At 38.9% G+C, this 16,012-nt stretch overlaps 1 protein-coding gene across 1 annotated transcript in view; it reads right to left on the reverse strand.

Moving 5' to 3' along the window:
- The window catches only part of LOC110595170 (kinesin-like protein KIF6), a gene marked incomplete at its 3' end in the record, with an annotated part of 94,874 nt that overhangs the window by 63,770 nt on the left and 15,092 nt on the right, over positions 1–16,012 (reverse strand). The window lies entirely within an intron of this gene.

Consider the following 16,012-nt stretch of genomic DNA (forward strand, 5'->3'; position numbering starts at 1 on the left):
ATGGCCGGAGGAAAGAGATAGCACTATTGAATGCTAGTAAAAGGCAAAGTAGGACAAGGACTGAAAAACATCCACTAATTCAGTGACATGATTCGTGAATTTAACAAGGACAATTTCAGTAAAATTTGGTGAAATACATAAATGCTGGGTGTGAGAAAGCAATTTAAGAATCAAGATACTATGAAAGGAAGATCTATTTTAATCCTACCCCATAACCTAATTACTGTGTGACTCTGCAGCAACCAGTTAAATGCTCAGAGCCCTGGTTTTTTCATCCAAAATGGTAATAATAATACCTATTAACTCATAGGGTTACTATAAAAAATTAAGTGAGATCATATATGTGAAAGTGCTCTCAGATTGGCAAAGCTTTATATAAAATAAAGTGTATTCTTTGTGTTATCAATTAACAATAATTAAATTTGTTCCCGTTATTTGGCAAGAAGTACACTAAAAATTCTGACCAAAAACACATGACCAATCATAAAAGGCTCAAATACACTGAAAATTACAGAAACTTTGCTAAAAGAGCTCTGCTCCAAGCAAAGGAACTTTCAAATGAAGATATTTAGATTTGCAAATGATAAAGCATGAGATAAATGTACTGCTGTATTTTCTCCAACAATTTTAACAACATATTTTAAGTATGATTGTGTTTTTGCCAGTCAATTATAAATTTAAATAGCTATAGTAAAAATCTTGCCAGTTGTAATAAATGACTATACATTTGTATAGAAAGGATTTTCCAGAAGGCCATGCATTCTATTTGCTTGCTTTGCACATCTTTCTTTCAGAGGATATTAAGGTGAATCATAGTAACTAGAAATATCTTTTGATCATTTGTGAATGCATCTTTAAGTCCTGAAATAAGGATCTGAGATAAAATTCCATGCTTTCTGGTGCCTCTCAGGAGAAACCAAATCTAAAAACAGTTAATGGAGAAAATCCATAAGAAAAAATATTTGTGTCCTGGTAAAATGCTGAACTGGAATGAAAATGCTTTTCTATAAGAATATTGATGGAGGGACAAAAATGCATGATAACTAATACTTATTGAGTACACACTATGAACTGGGGCATGTGATTTTCATGTACAGTTAATTGATTGTCATGAACAATGAGGTAAATGTTACAGTATCATCTCCATTTAAAGATAAGAAACTGAGATAAAGAAAGATTAAGTAACTTGCCCAAGTTAATAATACAGCTAATAATTATTAAAGCTGAAATCTGAACTGTGCTTGCATGGCCCCAAAGTCCACGGTCTTTGTCATAGCCTCCTTCCTGAAAAATAATAACAATCTGTTAAGTACCTAACTTAGTTCAGATTGTTTCTGATTTCTTTGTACTTTGGAATCCTCCTGTGAATGTTAATAATAACACATCAAACCAGCAGTAGGTCCCTTCTGAGCATGGGGCCCTGAGCTACTACACAGGTCTCATGTACATAAAGCCAGTCTTGGCTTTAGGATAAGGTGCTTTAATTTATTTTAGAAATATGTGGGATATAAGCGATAAATAAATACCAATTTCAGAATTGTAAAGCTGTTTATAGCACATCTCAGATCTCTGAAAAAGATATTATTAACAACAAATACCCTGAGTGTTCTCTGTCTCCATCTGCATCATCCCTCAACCTATGATCAGTTATTTATGCCTAGGTGAGTGAATCTCAAACTTCAGTGTGCTTCAGAATCACCTGGAGGACTTATGAAAAAAAGAGATTGTTTTGATTCAGTAGGTTTGAGAGAGGCCCAAGAATCTGCATTTCTAACGAGTTTCCAGGTAATGTTGATGCTGCTGGTTCACAGACCACACTTTGAGAATGACTGGCCTAGACAAAAGAGAAACTATCTATACAGTGTTATTTTGGATTCATTGAAAAGGCCTCTATCCTAAAAGTACTGCAGGAAGGAAACAGAAATAAAACTTTCATAAGAAATAAAGCCCATCACTGTGCATTTAGCAAGAAAGGGAAGCCAGCAGCTCCTAATGGATAACCCTCCACCTGCTCATTCTCTTACTCAGCAAACATTCATTGAGTATTTCATACTTACTTGACATTGTTCTTGGAGCTGGGGATACAACAGTGAACAAAGATAGAGTCCTGACGTTCATGAAGTTTTCATTTGAGTGAGCAAAGGAAGACAATAAACAAATGTAACCAGAAAGTACTGTGTATAGTATAGCTGGTGATACAAGCTATAAAGAAAAATAGCACATAGAAAGAAGCAAGTGTGAAGCGGGACTGTTATTTTACATTGGGTGATCAGGGAAGGCCCACTGAGAAGACATTTGAACAGAGACCTGAAGTGTGGGCAGGTATAAGCCAGAAGCACAGCTAGCAGAAGAGGCAAAAGAGGCAGAAGCAAGTGCAAGGGCCCTGAGTTGGGATCATGCTTGGTGGGTCTGAGAGGAATAACAATATAAAAAATGGCATTTTTAATGATTTACAAATGAGGGGAATTTCCTACTATCTTCAAGGATTAATGGTCAAAATGATACTGAATATGTGAATTTCAGACTATTGGGAAAAAATGAGGAGAGCTCTGACTCATACTCAATATGTAGATTAATTTCTCTTCTCCATTCTCATATCACAATATTTTGAGGATCCAATCTTATATAAAGATGTAGATTCAAATAAAATCAGTTTTTGTTTTCTTTTAAATTTTGTTTTAATCTGCTTTGTTGTCTGGGTAGTTGCTAAAGTGAGAAGCCCAGAACATGTCAGGTTACAAATGGAAGAAATGTGGATGTGTTGCAGCAGCAGTTGGTAGCACCCACTCCTGTCTACTCAGGACACCCTGTTCTCATTCATGCTGTTGGATTCTTACAGCAAGTCTCTGTGGCTCCTGCCCACACACTTTATCTGACTACAGATGCTGGTTTAATTCATGTACAGGTGGTCTTAAAGTGCCACAGTGTTAACAACCCAGAAGCAGCCCTCAACCAGTGATGGACAGGGCTGGTTAAGTATCCCAGCTTCTTTGCTTCTGAGTGGGACAACTCTGAGGCATGTTCCTAGCAGTTCCTCAGAGAGTAGGAGTGGAAATGAGTCCCAGTTGCTTACAGTGGTAATCTGCTCTTTAAAGCAACCAATAATGGCTTCCTTTCCTTCCCTTTTTCACATCCCTACTTCACTACTTGTGCTTCCTGAGTTCACCTCCCAAATAAACTATCGCTGGAATCCTAGTTTCCAGATCTACTTCTTGGGGCACCAGCCTAAAACATGTATCTCCTTACTAACAAGTCTCATTGCTTGTATCAGTGCATCTCTGATCCACCAGTCTATTTTACTATCTTAGGGAACATCCAAAGAACTTTTTTTTTTTTTTTTGAGTTGGAGTCTCACTGTCACCCAGACTGGAGTGCAGTGGCCGCTCCCGGCCACCGCAGCCTCAAGCTGCTGGGCTCTGGTGATCCTTCCGCCTCAGCCTTCCAAGTAGCTAGAACTACAGGCATGCGCTACCATGCCTGGCTCATTTTGATTTATTGTAGAGATGAGGTCTCACCAAGTTGCCCAGGCGGTCTTGAACCCGCGGGCTCAGGCAATCCACTCACCTCAGCCTCCCAAAGGCGCGGGATTATAGGCTGAGCTACTGAGCCTGGCTCAAAGAACTTTTTAATTCAAGTAGTGCTTTTTGTTTTACCACTGGCCCAGTAGTTTTAATCACATGCATATGCTCTGTTATAAAGCAAACAACAACAACAACAAAAACTCCTAGTTCCTACAATCAAATAGCGTCATTCAACTCTCAGGCATTTTTTCCCTATAGGTATTTTATTTAAAAATTATGAATAACTTTACATTGTAATTATCATTGTAAAAATGATGGTATCATGCAATTTATTGATCAATTATTCTTAGGAAGAGACACCCAAATTTCCAGCAAGATGGTGATGGGACAGGTCAGACTGTGAGACTCTCTGCTAAAGTGAGTGTCTATAAAGACTCTCTGTGTGAGTGGGAGTGTGCTGGTGGATGAATGAAAGTCCGTCTGAGGGAAGACGGGTTCATGCACCTGGGGCTCTCCTCCAGAGGTCACTGCAACCCTGACCACCCTGAGATTAAAGCCACAAGCTCACAGGATTGTATGCTGTTCTTGGGACTCTCCTGAGAAAAACTTGCCAAATTCAGCTCATCCTCATCACCTGGAGCCCAGCCCACACCATCACTTGTGACAGCAAAGTGGCTGCAGCCCAAAATCTATGGAGAGAGCAGTCAAGGAGAGATAGAGAGGAGCCCCACCACCAGTGAGGGGTGAAGACATGCCAGCCAGAGCTATTTTCTCTGTCCCGGGAACAAGCAGAGACCTGCATTGCCCCTCCCAATTCCACCCAGCCTCCAACCTGCAACCTAGAGGTAATCTCATCAAACTTGAAGAGACAGACACCCCTTCCCCATGCTGGATCAGACACAGACACATCAGATCTGAGTGGGAGACTAGACAGGCAGCAAGCTGGGTGAGTCCAGATCTGATCCACCCTCCAGTGGCCTGGGGCATCTGATCCATGATGAGAGAAACCCTATCAGCCTGCACTGAGGGGGGGGACTGGAGATCAGAGCTGAAAGGAAGTTGGACTTACAGGAACCACCTTAGAGTGAGTTTTGGTTTTTTTGTTTGTTTTGCTCTTTTTTGTTTGTTTGTTTCTTTTTTCTTATTCTCTCTCTTTCTTTGTTTTTGATTACGTTTTTCTTACTTGCTTTGTTTCTGTTATTTTATTACTTGGATTTAGACTTTCTGTTTGTGTATGAGATTTTTGAGAGAGAGTACATCAATAAGGGGGGGTCTCTGTCAGTTTGTGTGTTTGTATGTTTTAGTTTTCTTTATCTTTTCTGCCTTTGAGTCTGTTTTCATTTGTTAGTTGGTACACCTGTCTGTTTTCCCTCTTATTCTCTCTCTCCACCTTCCTCCCACCCTCCCTTCTTCCTTTTTCCATTCTTTTTCTTTTTCTTACCTTATTTTGCTTTTAGGGGGCAAACCTATATCCCTACTGCATGGACAGATTGTAAGGCAGGGCAAAGTGGGTTCCAGGAGGCCCACACACCTGTCAGTGGATACTGGTATCTGCAGATACTTTCTGAATCACAGTTCCCCCCTCAATTAAATCTCAAAACTGCAAAAAGTACCCATAGTCCAACATCAGAATTGAACAGAACCAGAGGACCCACATAAGGAAGAATAGAAGATTGAAGAAACAGAAGTAAAAGCTTCCCCCATCTCTGAATAACAGAATTAAAGAAGAGGTTACAAAAAAGGAGGGAGGAAAATCTATACAAATGAAAAAAAGTCAAAAGAAGGTCCCTGGGAGGTCAACCACTGAGAATACAGATTTTGGATGCAAACAATGAAGAGCCCCCAGAATGACTGATCTCAAACTTCAAACCCAGATATCAAGACATTAATAGAGAGGATAAATAGAATCAAGGAGAGACAAGAGGAAAGAATGGAGGAGTTGATAACTGAGATAACAGCAATAAAGGATATAGTGAATGAAATAAATAACAAACTTATTAGTATGGAGAGCAGAATAAGCTGAGCAGAAGAAAGAATCTCAGAACTTGAGGACCAAAATATGGAACTAACCCAAACTGCCAAAAGCATAGAAAGAAGCTTAAAAAGACAGAGCAAAACCTTCAAGAGATGAGCAATTATTTCAAGAGGCCAAGCCTAAGAAAATTGGACTTCCTGAGGCAGAAAGAGACAGAGACCACCCTGGAACAAACATTCCATGATATTATCCAAGAAAACATCCCTCATCTCATCACAGTGTCATGACCATTCAAACACAAGAGATTCAGAGAACCCTTGCAAGACAACAAATGAGTAGATCAACTCCTACACACATAGTAATTCACCTGTACAAAGTAGGCATAAAAGAAAAAAATCCTAAAGGCAGCAAGAGAAAAAGGTCAGACTACCTACAAGGGAAGACCAATTAGAATAGCAGCAGACTTATCTACAGAAACACTTCAGGCTAGGAGAGCTTGGAGCCCAATCTTCAAAGTTCTCAAAGATAAACAATTTCAACCAAAAATTACCTACCCAGCAAAGCTAAGCTTCATCAGTGATGGAGAATTAAAATCTTTCCCAAACATTCAATACCTAAGAGCATACACTGCCTCCAGACCAGCTCTACAAGAAACACTTAAGAAAGTATTAAGCACAGAAGAAAGGAAAAAAAGAATGACAACACCCTTTACAAGAATGCAGGAAAAAGATTGAAAAACACACATATATATATCAACATAAATATCAAAAGAAAGACAACAAACAAATAGCAGCAACAACAACAAATTCTATAAGAACTGCATGACAGGGATAAACTCTCACATTTCAATAATAAGCCTGAATGTGAATGGACTAAATGCACCACTGAAAAGACATAGAATGACAAAATGGATAAAATATCATAAGACAACAATATATTGTCTCTAAGAGACTCATCTCACCAGAAAGGACACTCACAGACTCAAGGTAAGAAGATGGGAAACAAAATTTGAGGCAAATGGAACACAAAAGAAAGCAGGAGTTACAATTTTAATATCAGACAAAATACCCTTTAAGCTATCAAAAATTAATAAAGATATAGAAGGTCACTACATACTGATAAAAAGTTCAATCTGTCAACAAGAAATATCCACCCTAAACATATATGCACCCAATGCAGGAGAACCAACTTTCAAAAAGCAGCTTCTAGGTAAATTTTAAAAAGATATTGACTCCAAAACTATCATAGCTGGTACTTAAATACCCCACTCACAACCTTAGACATATCATCAAGACAAAAAAACCAGCAAGGAGATCTAGAACCTCAATATAACACTTGACCAAATAGACTTAATTGATACCTACAGAACATTCCAATCAATAACCATGGATTATACATTCTACTCATTACCACATGGAATGTACTCTAAGATCAACTATATCCTTGGCCATAAATCAAACATAAACAAATTTCACAAGATGAAATCCTACCATGCACTGTCTCAGATCACAGTGGAATAAAAATAAATATCAACACCAACAAAGTCCCCCTAAAACCCACAAAGATATGGACACTAAGCAGCATGATGCTAAGCAACTCCTGGGTCAACATGAAAATCAAAACAGAGATTAAAAGATACCTGGAAATAAATAAAAATGAAGAAACATCATACCAAAACCTCTGGGATGCCATGAAAGCAATACTAAGAGGGGAATTCACATCTCTACAAACACACATGAAGAAAATGAAAAGATCACAAATGAATAGCCTAACAAATCATCTAAGGGAGTTGGAAATGCAAGACCACCAAAACCCTAATTTCAGCAGAAGAATCCAGATCACCAAAATAAAAGCCCAAATTCAGGATATAGAAGAAAAATAAATAATACAAAAAAATCAATGCAACAAAAAGATGGTTCTTTGAAAGGATAAACAATATTGATGGTCCTTTAGCTAGACTTACCAAGAAAAAGAGAGAAAAAGCACAAATAAACACAATCAGAAATGCAAAAGATCAAGTCACAACTGACCCCAAAGAAATACAAAAGATTATCAGAGACTACTATGTGCAATTATATGGAAACAAACTTGAAAATCTAAAGGAAATGGAGGACTTTCTGATATTACACAACCTCCCTGAGTTGAAATAAGAAGAAATTGAGACCCTATGTAGACCAATAACATTCAGGAAATTGACTAAGTTGTAAGAAAACTACCTGCAAAAAAAAAAAAAAAAAAAAGCCCTGGACCAGATAGGCTTTCCAGCAGAATTCTACAAAACATACAAGGAAAAACTGATACCAATCCTATTGAAAGTATTCCAGCCAATTGAGAAAGAAGGCACTCTCCTCAAATCATTTTAGGAAGCTAACATCACATTGATACCCAAATCAGGTAACGATCCAACAAAGAAAGAGAACTAAAGGCCAATATCCTTGATGAACATAGATGCTAAAATTTTCAACAAGATCCTAGCAAATAGGATTCAACAACACATCTCAAAAATCATCCACCACGACTAACTAGACTTCATCCCCAGGCTGCAAGGCTGGTTCAACACTTGTAATACCATAAACATAATTAAATACATCAACAGATGTAAAGAAAAAACACACGATTATATCACGAGACATGGAAAAAGCTTTTGATCAAATCCAGCATCCCTTCTTAATAAAAACACTCGAACATCTAGGCATAGATGGAACATACCTCAAAATAGTAAGAACCATCTACAAGAAACTCACAGCCAGCATACTGCTAAACAGACAAAAATTGGAACCATTTCCCATGAAAACCAGAACAAGACAAGGGTGCCCACTCTCATCCTTCCTTTTCAACATAGTTTTGGAAGTCCTAGCTAGAAAAATCAGACAAGAGGAGATCAGAGGTATCCATATAGGGAAGTCAAGTTATCCCTCTTTGCAGATGACATGATACTACACCTTGAAAACCCAAGAGAATCTGTCAAGAAACTCCTTGCACCAATAAAGGACTTTGGTGAAGTCTCATGGTATAAAATCAATGTGTAAAAGACAGTCACATTTCTATACACCAACAATAAACAAACAGAAACCCAAATAAAAAGCATAATCCCATTCATAATAGCCAGAAAAAAAATCAAATACCTTGGCATCTTCCTAACGTGAGATGTGAAAGACCTTTACAATGAAAACTACAAAACACTGCTCAAAGAAATCAAAGATGAATAAATAAATGGGAAAATATTCCATGTTCATGGATTGGAAGAGTTAATATTGTTAAGATATCCATCCTACTCAAGGCAATCTACAGATTTACTGCAATACCCATTAAATTACCAGCAGCATTCTTCTCAGTCCTGGAAAGGAAAATACAGGAATTCATATGGAAGCATAAACAACCATGAATAGCCAAAACAATCCTCAGCAAAACAAAAACAAAAAAACAAAGTGGGAGGTATCATAATCCTAGACTTTAAACTGTATTATAAAGTTACTATAATCAAAACAGCCTGGTATTGGTACAAGAACAGGCATTTAGACCAACGGAACAGAACAGAGATTACAGAAGCAAAACCTCAATTTCTCAACCAACTCATCTTTCACAATGCCTCCACCATCAACCACTGGGGAGGGGAGAACCTATTCAGTATATGGTGCTGGAAAAACTGGCTGACCACATGCAGAAGATTAAAACAATACCCCTACCTATTCCCATAAACAAAAATCAACTCTAAATGGATCAAAGACCCAAATGTAAAAGAACCTTAGAAAATGCAGGAGATACCCTAATGGAAATTGGAACTGGCAACCAATTCCTGATCAAAACCCCAAGTGCCCATTCCGTAGGAGATATGATAGACAAGTGGGACCTCATCAAACTGACAAGCTTCTGCAAAGTCAAAGAAACCATCAAGAGAGCAGGGAGACAGCCCATAGACTGGGAAAAAATATTTGCCAACTGTATATATGACAAAGGCCTAACATCTAGGATCTACAAGGAACTCAAAAATGCTGAAGAGAAGAAAACAAACAGCCCCATTACAAAGCGGGCAAAAGATATGAATAGACAGTTCTCAAAAAGAAGACATATGAGCAGCCAACAGATATATGAAAAAATTCTCAGCCTCACTAGTCATCAAAGAAATGCAAATTAAAACTACACTGAGATACCACCTAACTCCAGTCAGGATGACCATCATCAATAACTCAAAAAACAACAGATGCTGAAGAAGATGTGGCAAAAAGGGAATACTTCTACACTATTGGTGGGAGTGTAAACTAGTACAGCCTCTGTGCAAAACAGTGTGATGATTCCCAAAAGATCTAAAAATCGACCTTCCATACGACCCTGCAATCCCCTTACTAGAATATACCCAGAAGAACTCAATCGCTCTATGAAAAATGATACCTGCACATGTATGTTTATTGCAGCTTTGTTCACAGTAACAAAAACATTGAACCAACCGTGCTGCCCATCAAAAGAGAACTGGATAAAAAAATATGGTACATATACATGATGGAATAATATGCAGCCATAAAGAAGAACAAAACCATGAACTTCACAGCAACCTGGACAGACTTAGAGTATAATACTAAATGATGTATCACAGAAACAAGAGAACTGAGTATCACATGTTCTCACTCATAAATGAACCTTGAACAACTATCGTAACACTACAAGAAAAGGATTAACAGTAGCAGGAAACTGTGGGTGGGTGGGCAGTCATGATTGGCAGTAGTGGGAATCTGCCTGGGAAAATGGGGGCACACTTCATCAACAAGGGTACCTGCATAATAACATTTCTATACCAAGCCCTGAATTGTACCACACATCTTTAAATGAAATCCATATTTGAAGTGTACATCTTTAATACTATCTATGTTTGCTAGATCAACTGTTGTTTTCTCCAGATTCATTAAGGGTGGAATGACAACAAGATTATCCCTTTCCTTTTTAGAACCTAGATGGGCATCTCAATGTTATCATCTTGTATAATCACATGATTTTAAGATGATATGCTAGTGTTATTGTTTTTTAATCATAAAGTTATCTTAGCTGAAAATATAATTTAAAAACTGTTACACTTAAAAGTTTAAACTGAAGAATAACAGTAATATTGCAAAATCCAGAAATGTGATGTTATCAGAAAACTCTGTGTAGCAGGAAGTAAAGTCAAATACAGGTATATGTTTATAAACAACCCATCTGATGAAGTGTCATTGTGGTCAGAAGTTGAACAAATTGTGGAAGCCATAGGTTTTTGTATAATTCAGGGTGGCCAGTGTTTTCTGATTGAATGCCAACTTAGAAAAATATAATGTCAGCCAGGCTCGATGGCTCAGCCTGTAATCCCGCACTTTGGGAGACTGAGGTGAGTGGATTGCCTGAGCCCGAGGGTTCGAGACCTGCCCGGGCAACTTGGCGAGACTTCATCTCTACAATAAATCAAAAAAATTAGCCGGGCGCGGTAGCGCATGCTTATAGCTCCAGCTACTTGGAAGGTTGAGGCGGAAGGCTCGCTGGAGCCCAGCAGGTTGAGGCTGCGGTGGCCGGGAGTGTGCCACTGCACTCCAGTCTGGATGACAGAGTGAGACTCCAACTCAATAGATATATATATACAATATCACTGGTAGGCATATTTTTGTGAATTTCAAATGAGATTAGCTTTATTGAGACCCATGGTGGGAACGGGGGTTTAGTGTAACAATTTAGATTAGCCGGGCTCGGTGGCTCAACCTGTAATCCCGTGCCTTTGGGAGGCTGAGGTGAGTGGATTGCCTGAACCCGCAGGTTCGAGACCCACCTGGGCAGCGAGACCTCATCTCTACAATAAATCAAAAAAAAAAAAATCAGCCGGGCGTGGTAGCGCATGCCTGTAATTCCGGCTACTTGGAAGGCTGAGGCGGAAGGATCGCCAGAGTCCAGCAGGTCGAGGCTGCGGTGGCCGGAAGCGGCCACTGCACTCCAGTCTGGGCGACAGAGTGAGACTCCAACTCAAAAAAACAAACAAACAAATCCCCAAAAAAACCAAAAAGAACAATTTAGATTAAATAATTTATTGAATAGAACATTACAGAACAAGTAGCACTAACATTTTCATATCTAGGGATATTTCTTAATGTTTTACTTTGAAATAATTATAAATTTACAGGAAGTTATAAAGAGAGTAAGAGTCATTCTGTGTACCCTTTACCCAGTTCCCCCCAATGGTTACATCTTGCATAACTGCAGTACATTATGAAAACCAGGAAACTGACATTGATACAATGTGTATATACCCTTCTATGCCATTTTCTCACCTATGTAGGGTTGCGCAACCACCATAGCAATCAAAATTCAGAACTGTTCCTTCACCGCAGAGATCTACTGGTGTTGGCATTTTCCAGTTTGAATGAAGTATAGAAGCCTTGTTCCCTTTAAGTTGCTTTCCCTTTAAAACCCATAGGGGTGGGGTCATGGGTTTTTCCATGTATTTGGATGGAGTAGGCAGCTAGTATCTAAAAGCTTTCTATCTTATGAGGCTGTCAGTTTCCTGGCCATCTCGCTAGAGAAAGTAGGTACTTCTTGAAGCTTTTGTTTGACCTCATTGGTGTTTCTGGATTGCCAATTTCTCCAGCATCCAATCTGAGCTATATGAAGGGAAAAAAGACAAGGGAACTCACCACTGTGTTATTCCTCAGGCCCTGAAGTCCCTAGCTAGTCTACCTTTTTTCTCTTCACTATTCAGTCTTCTTATTATCTTTTTACATAATGTCTAGAGTTTTTAGTTGTACTTAGTGAGGGGAGTAGAGAGACGTGCCTACTCCATTTTGGTCTGAAACTAGAAGTTACTGAACCTATTTTTAAAGTGACAAAGAAAATAAAGATTTCTAGTTTTTCATCCCTTACATTGGATAGGGTATTGAAGTTCATAAAGTATATTCACTTGCATTGTTTCTTTTCATCCTCTCTACCATCTTGTAAACTTGGTATTATTAGTACCTCCCCTTTCTCAAGAGAGGACAACTGATTTAGAAGTGATATGTCTGATCCAGAGTCACATAGTGAAATAGTCACAGGGATTGTTTGATGTTGTCTTGATGCCAAATAATTTTGAGCCACACACAGTAAAAGCATAAATACCCAGAGGTGAATGACTAGTAAGGTTTTTAATACTTTTTTGTGGACCCTTTCTTCCCCATTCTGACCTCCTTGTATTGGAAGTGCAGGGTTGCTTCTCTGGGCTAGCAGGACTGGATGTGCTTCTTTTTTTTTTTTTTTCTTTTTTGAGTTGGAGTCTCACTCTGTCGCCCAGACTGGAGTGCAGTGGCTGCTCCCGGCCACCGCAGCCTCGACCTGCTGGGCTCTGGCGATCTTTCCATCTCAGCCTTTCGAGTAGCTGGAATTACAGGCATGCGCTACCACGCCCGGCTGATTTTTTGATTTATTGTAGAGATGAGGTCTCGCTGCCTAGGCGGGTCTCGAACCTGTGGGCTCAGGCAATCCACTCACCTCAGCCTCCCAAAGGCGTGGGATTACAGGCTGAGCCACCGAGCCTGGCTCTGGATGTGCTTCTTAACCCACAGCATAATCAGCAAAGCCTGTTTTCCAAGGAGCAACAGGTGAAAGCCCTGCTGGACATTAGTACTGATCCCACTGAGAGTGTGGTACTGCTCCTCCAGTGAGAAAATCCCTTCCTTCAAGCACTGGCCTCTCACCCAGCCAGAGTCAAGTGCCCAAGTATTTGAAAACCTCCTTCTCCAAATCTGAGAGGGTAGCCTTGAGAGCTTTCTTTTTACCTTCATGCCCTTAGTATAAATGGAAAGGTTGCATTTGTGGACTTACTATATTTTATCTTTATAAAAAATTTTCATCTGATTGAAGACTTAAATGTAAGACCTGAAACTATAAAAACCCTAGAAGAAAACCCAGGAAACACTCTTCTGGACATCAGCCTAGGCAAAGAATTTATGACGAAGACCCCCAAAAGCAATTGTGACAAAAAAAAAGAAAAAAAAAATGGGGCTTAATTAAACTACAAAACTTCTGCACAGCAAAATAAGTAACCAACAGAATGAACAGAAAACCAACAGAATGGGAGAAAATATTTGCAACTTAAGCCATAGACAAAGAACTAATATCCAGAATCTATAAGGAACTCAACATGAAAAAAGCAAACAACCCCATCAAAAATAGGCAAAGAACATAAATAGATACTTCTCAAAAGAAGACATACAGCGGCCAACAAACATAGGAAAAAATGTTCAACATCACTAATTGTCAGAGAAATGCAAATCAAAACCACAATGAGACATCATCTAACACCAGTCAGAATGGCTAATTATTAAAAAGCCAAAGAACAGCAGATGCTGGCATAGTTGCAGAAAAAAAGTAAAAACTCATATATTGTGGATGGGATTATAAACTAATTCAACCTTCTTGAATGACAGTATGGAGATTTCTCAAGGGACTAAAAATAGAATTACCATTTGATCAGCAATCTCAAAGAGAAATCTCTTTCCTTTGGGTAGATTCATTGCAGTTCTATTCACAATAGCAGAATCATGGAAGCAACATAAGTGCCCACCAATGATTGGATAAAGAAAATGTGGTGTATGTATACCATGGGATATTACACAGACATAAAGAAAGAACAAAATCATGCCATTTGCAGCAAACATGGATGGAACTGGAGAAAACATCATCCTAAGGGGAACTAACTCAGAAGCAGAAACCAAACACTGCATATTCTCACTTATATGTGGGAGCTAAATGGCCATAAAGGTGGAAATAATGGACACTGAGGACACTAAAAAGAGGGAGGCGGGGAGGAGAGTTAGGGATCAGAAGTTACCTATTCGGTATAATGTTCACTATCAGGAAAATGGATCACTTGAAACCCAATCCCTACCACTACAAAATATGTCCATATAGAAAACATGCACTTGTACCCACTGAATCTAAAATAAAATAAAATTCATCTAAAATCAATAGCAAAAATCATATTATAAAGGCAGTTTTTACATGTTCCTAATAAAGACAGGATGTATTTATTTAAAAAAAAACCCTAAGCTGGGCTCGGTGGCTCAGCCTGTAATCCTGCGCCTTTGAGAGGCTGAGGTGAGTGGATTGCCTGAGCCCGCGGGTTCGAGACCCTCCTGGGCAGCGAGACCTCATCTCTACAATAAATCAAAAAATCAGCCGGGCGTGGTAGCGCATGCCTGTAATTCCGGCTACTTGGAAGGCTGAGGCGGAAGGATCGCCGGAGCCCAGCAGGGTGAGGCTGCGGTGGCCGGGAGCGGCCACTGCACTCCAGTCTGGGTGACAGAGTGAGACTCCAACTCAAAACAAACAAAAAAAACCCCTGAGTTCAGAAGAGGCAGCATGATGAAGTACTTGATAGTGGATATGTAACAGATAATAAATAACCACTATGATTATTTTACTTAAGTTCCAATAATACAAAGTTAAAGCTTTACAACTTCTTTCCATTCTTGCAGTCCTATGCAGTCATGCAGCATAATATCACTGATTTGGGATAAGCAGGAAAAGATAAGTCTAAATTAGTGGAATTCCTGAATTGCAAAATTTTAGGGGAAAATGTGATTAATTTCATTTAGATTTAATTGCATACAATAACCAGGATTAAGTGACAATGTGTTAAGTCAGTAGAATAACTTTCAAAGGCCTGTTCAGAGTGGTTAGATTTTATGTTGAGAATGTGATCCTGAGGATAATCTTTACTAGGGATTGTAGGCATTTCTGTTTAATATCTAAAATGGTATAGTTTTCATTTCATGCTAAGTTAAATAATTATTTAAAAACTACTTTTTGCATTGGCAGTAATGGGAAACTGCCAGGGGAGGCGGGGTGGGATTGGCAGTTGAGGGAAACTGCCTGAGCAGGCCTTAGAGGAAGAGTAGACCAAGAAGATAAGGATTGGTAAGAGGCCTTCCAGGTAGAAAGAACTATAAGCAAGGGTATGGAGGTGGGAATGTTTTTGAGACTAAATTCAGTGCAATAAAACCTAAGTTAACCTTGAGGAATGGTGGCAATTGCTGGTCGACAGCAATCGCCCATATGGAAGCATCTCATTCACACGTCCTGAGGCCTGATCAATGATCATAATACTGTAAGAAAGGGATTGGCAGTAGTGGGAAACTGCCAAGGGAGGGGGTGGGATTGGCAATTGAGGGAAACTGCCAAGGGAGGGAGGGGCACACCTCATCAACAAGGGTACCTACAGAATCAACGTTTGTATACCGAATCCTGAATTGTACCCCACATATTTAAAGTTAAAAAAACCAAAAAACAAAAACCTACTTTTTAATCTATGGAGATAAATATTACTTCAGATATTGTGAATGTGACACTTTATTCGTACTTTATATTTTACCATTTGAAAATCATATCATTCCAGTTTGCATAAAACATGAATATATTGTATATTATTTATTTATTTATTTATTAAAAGGACCAGGGACTTTATTAAAAATGAGTTAATGCAACATTATTATGTACAGACGGTACATGGTGCCAATTTTATTTGCAGATA

This window comes from Carlito syrichta, unplaced genomic scaffold (genome assembly GCF_000164805.1).
Source record: "Carlito syrichta isolate Samal-C Ts95f unplaced genomic scaffold, Tarsius_syrichta-2.0.1 Scaffold287502, whole genome shotgun sequence".
NCBI classification, from domain to species: domain Eukaryota; kingdom Metazoa; phylum Chordata; class Mammalia; order Primates; family Tarsiidae; genus Carlito; species Carlito syrichta.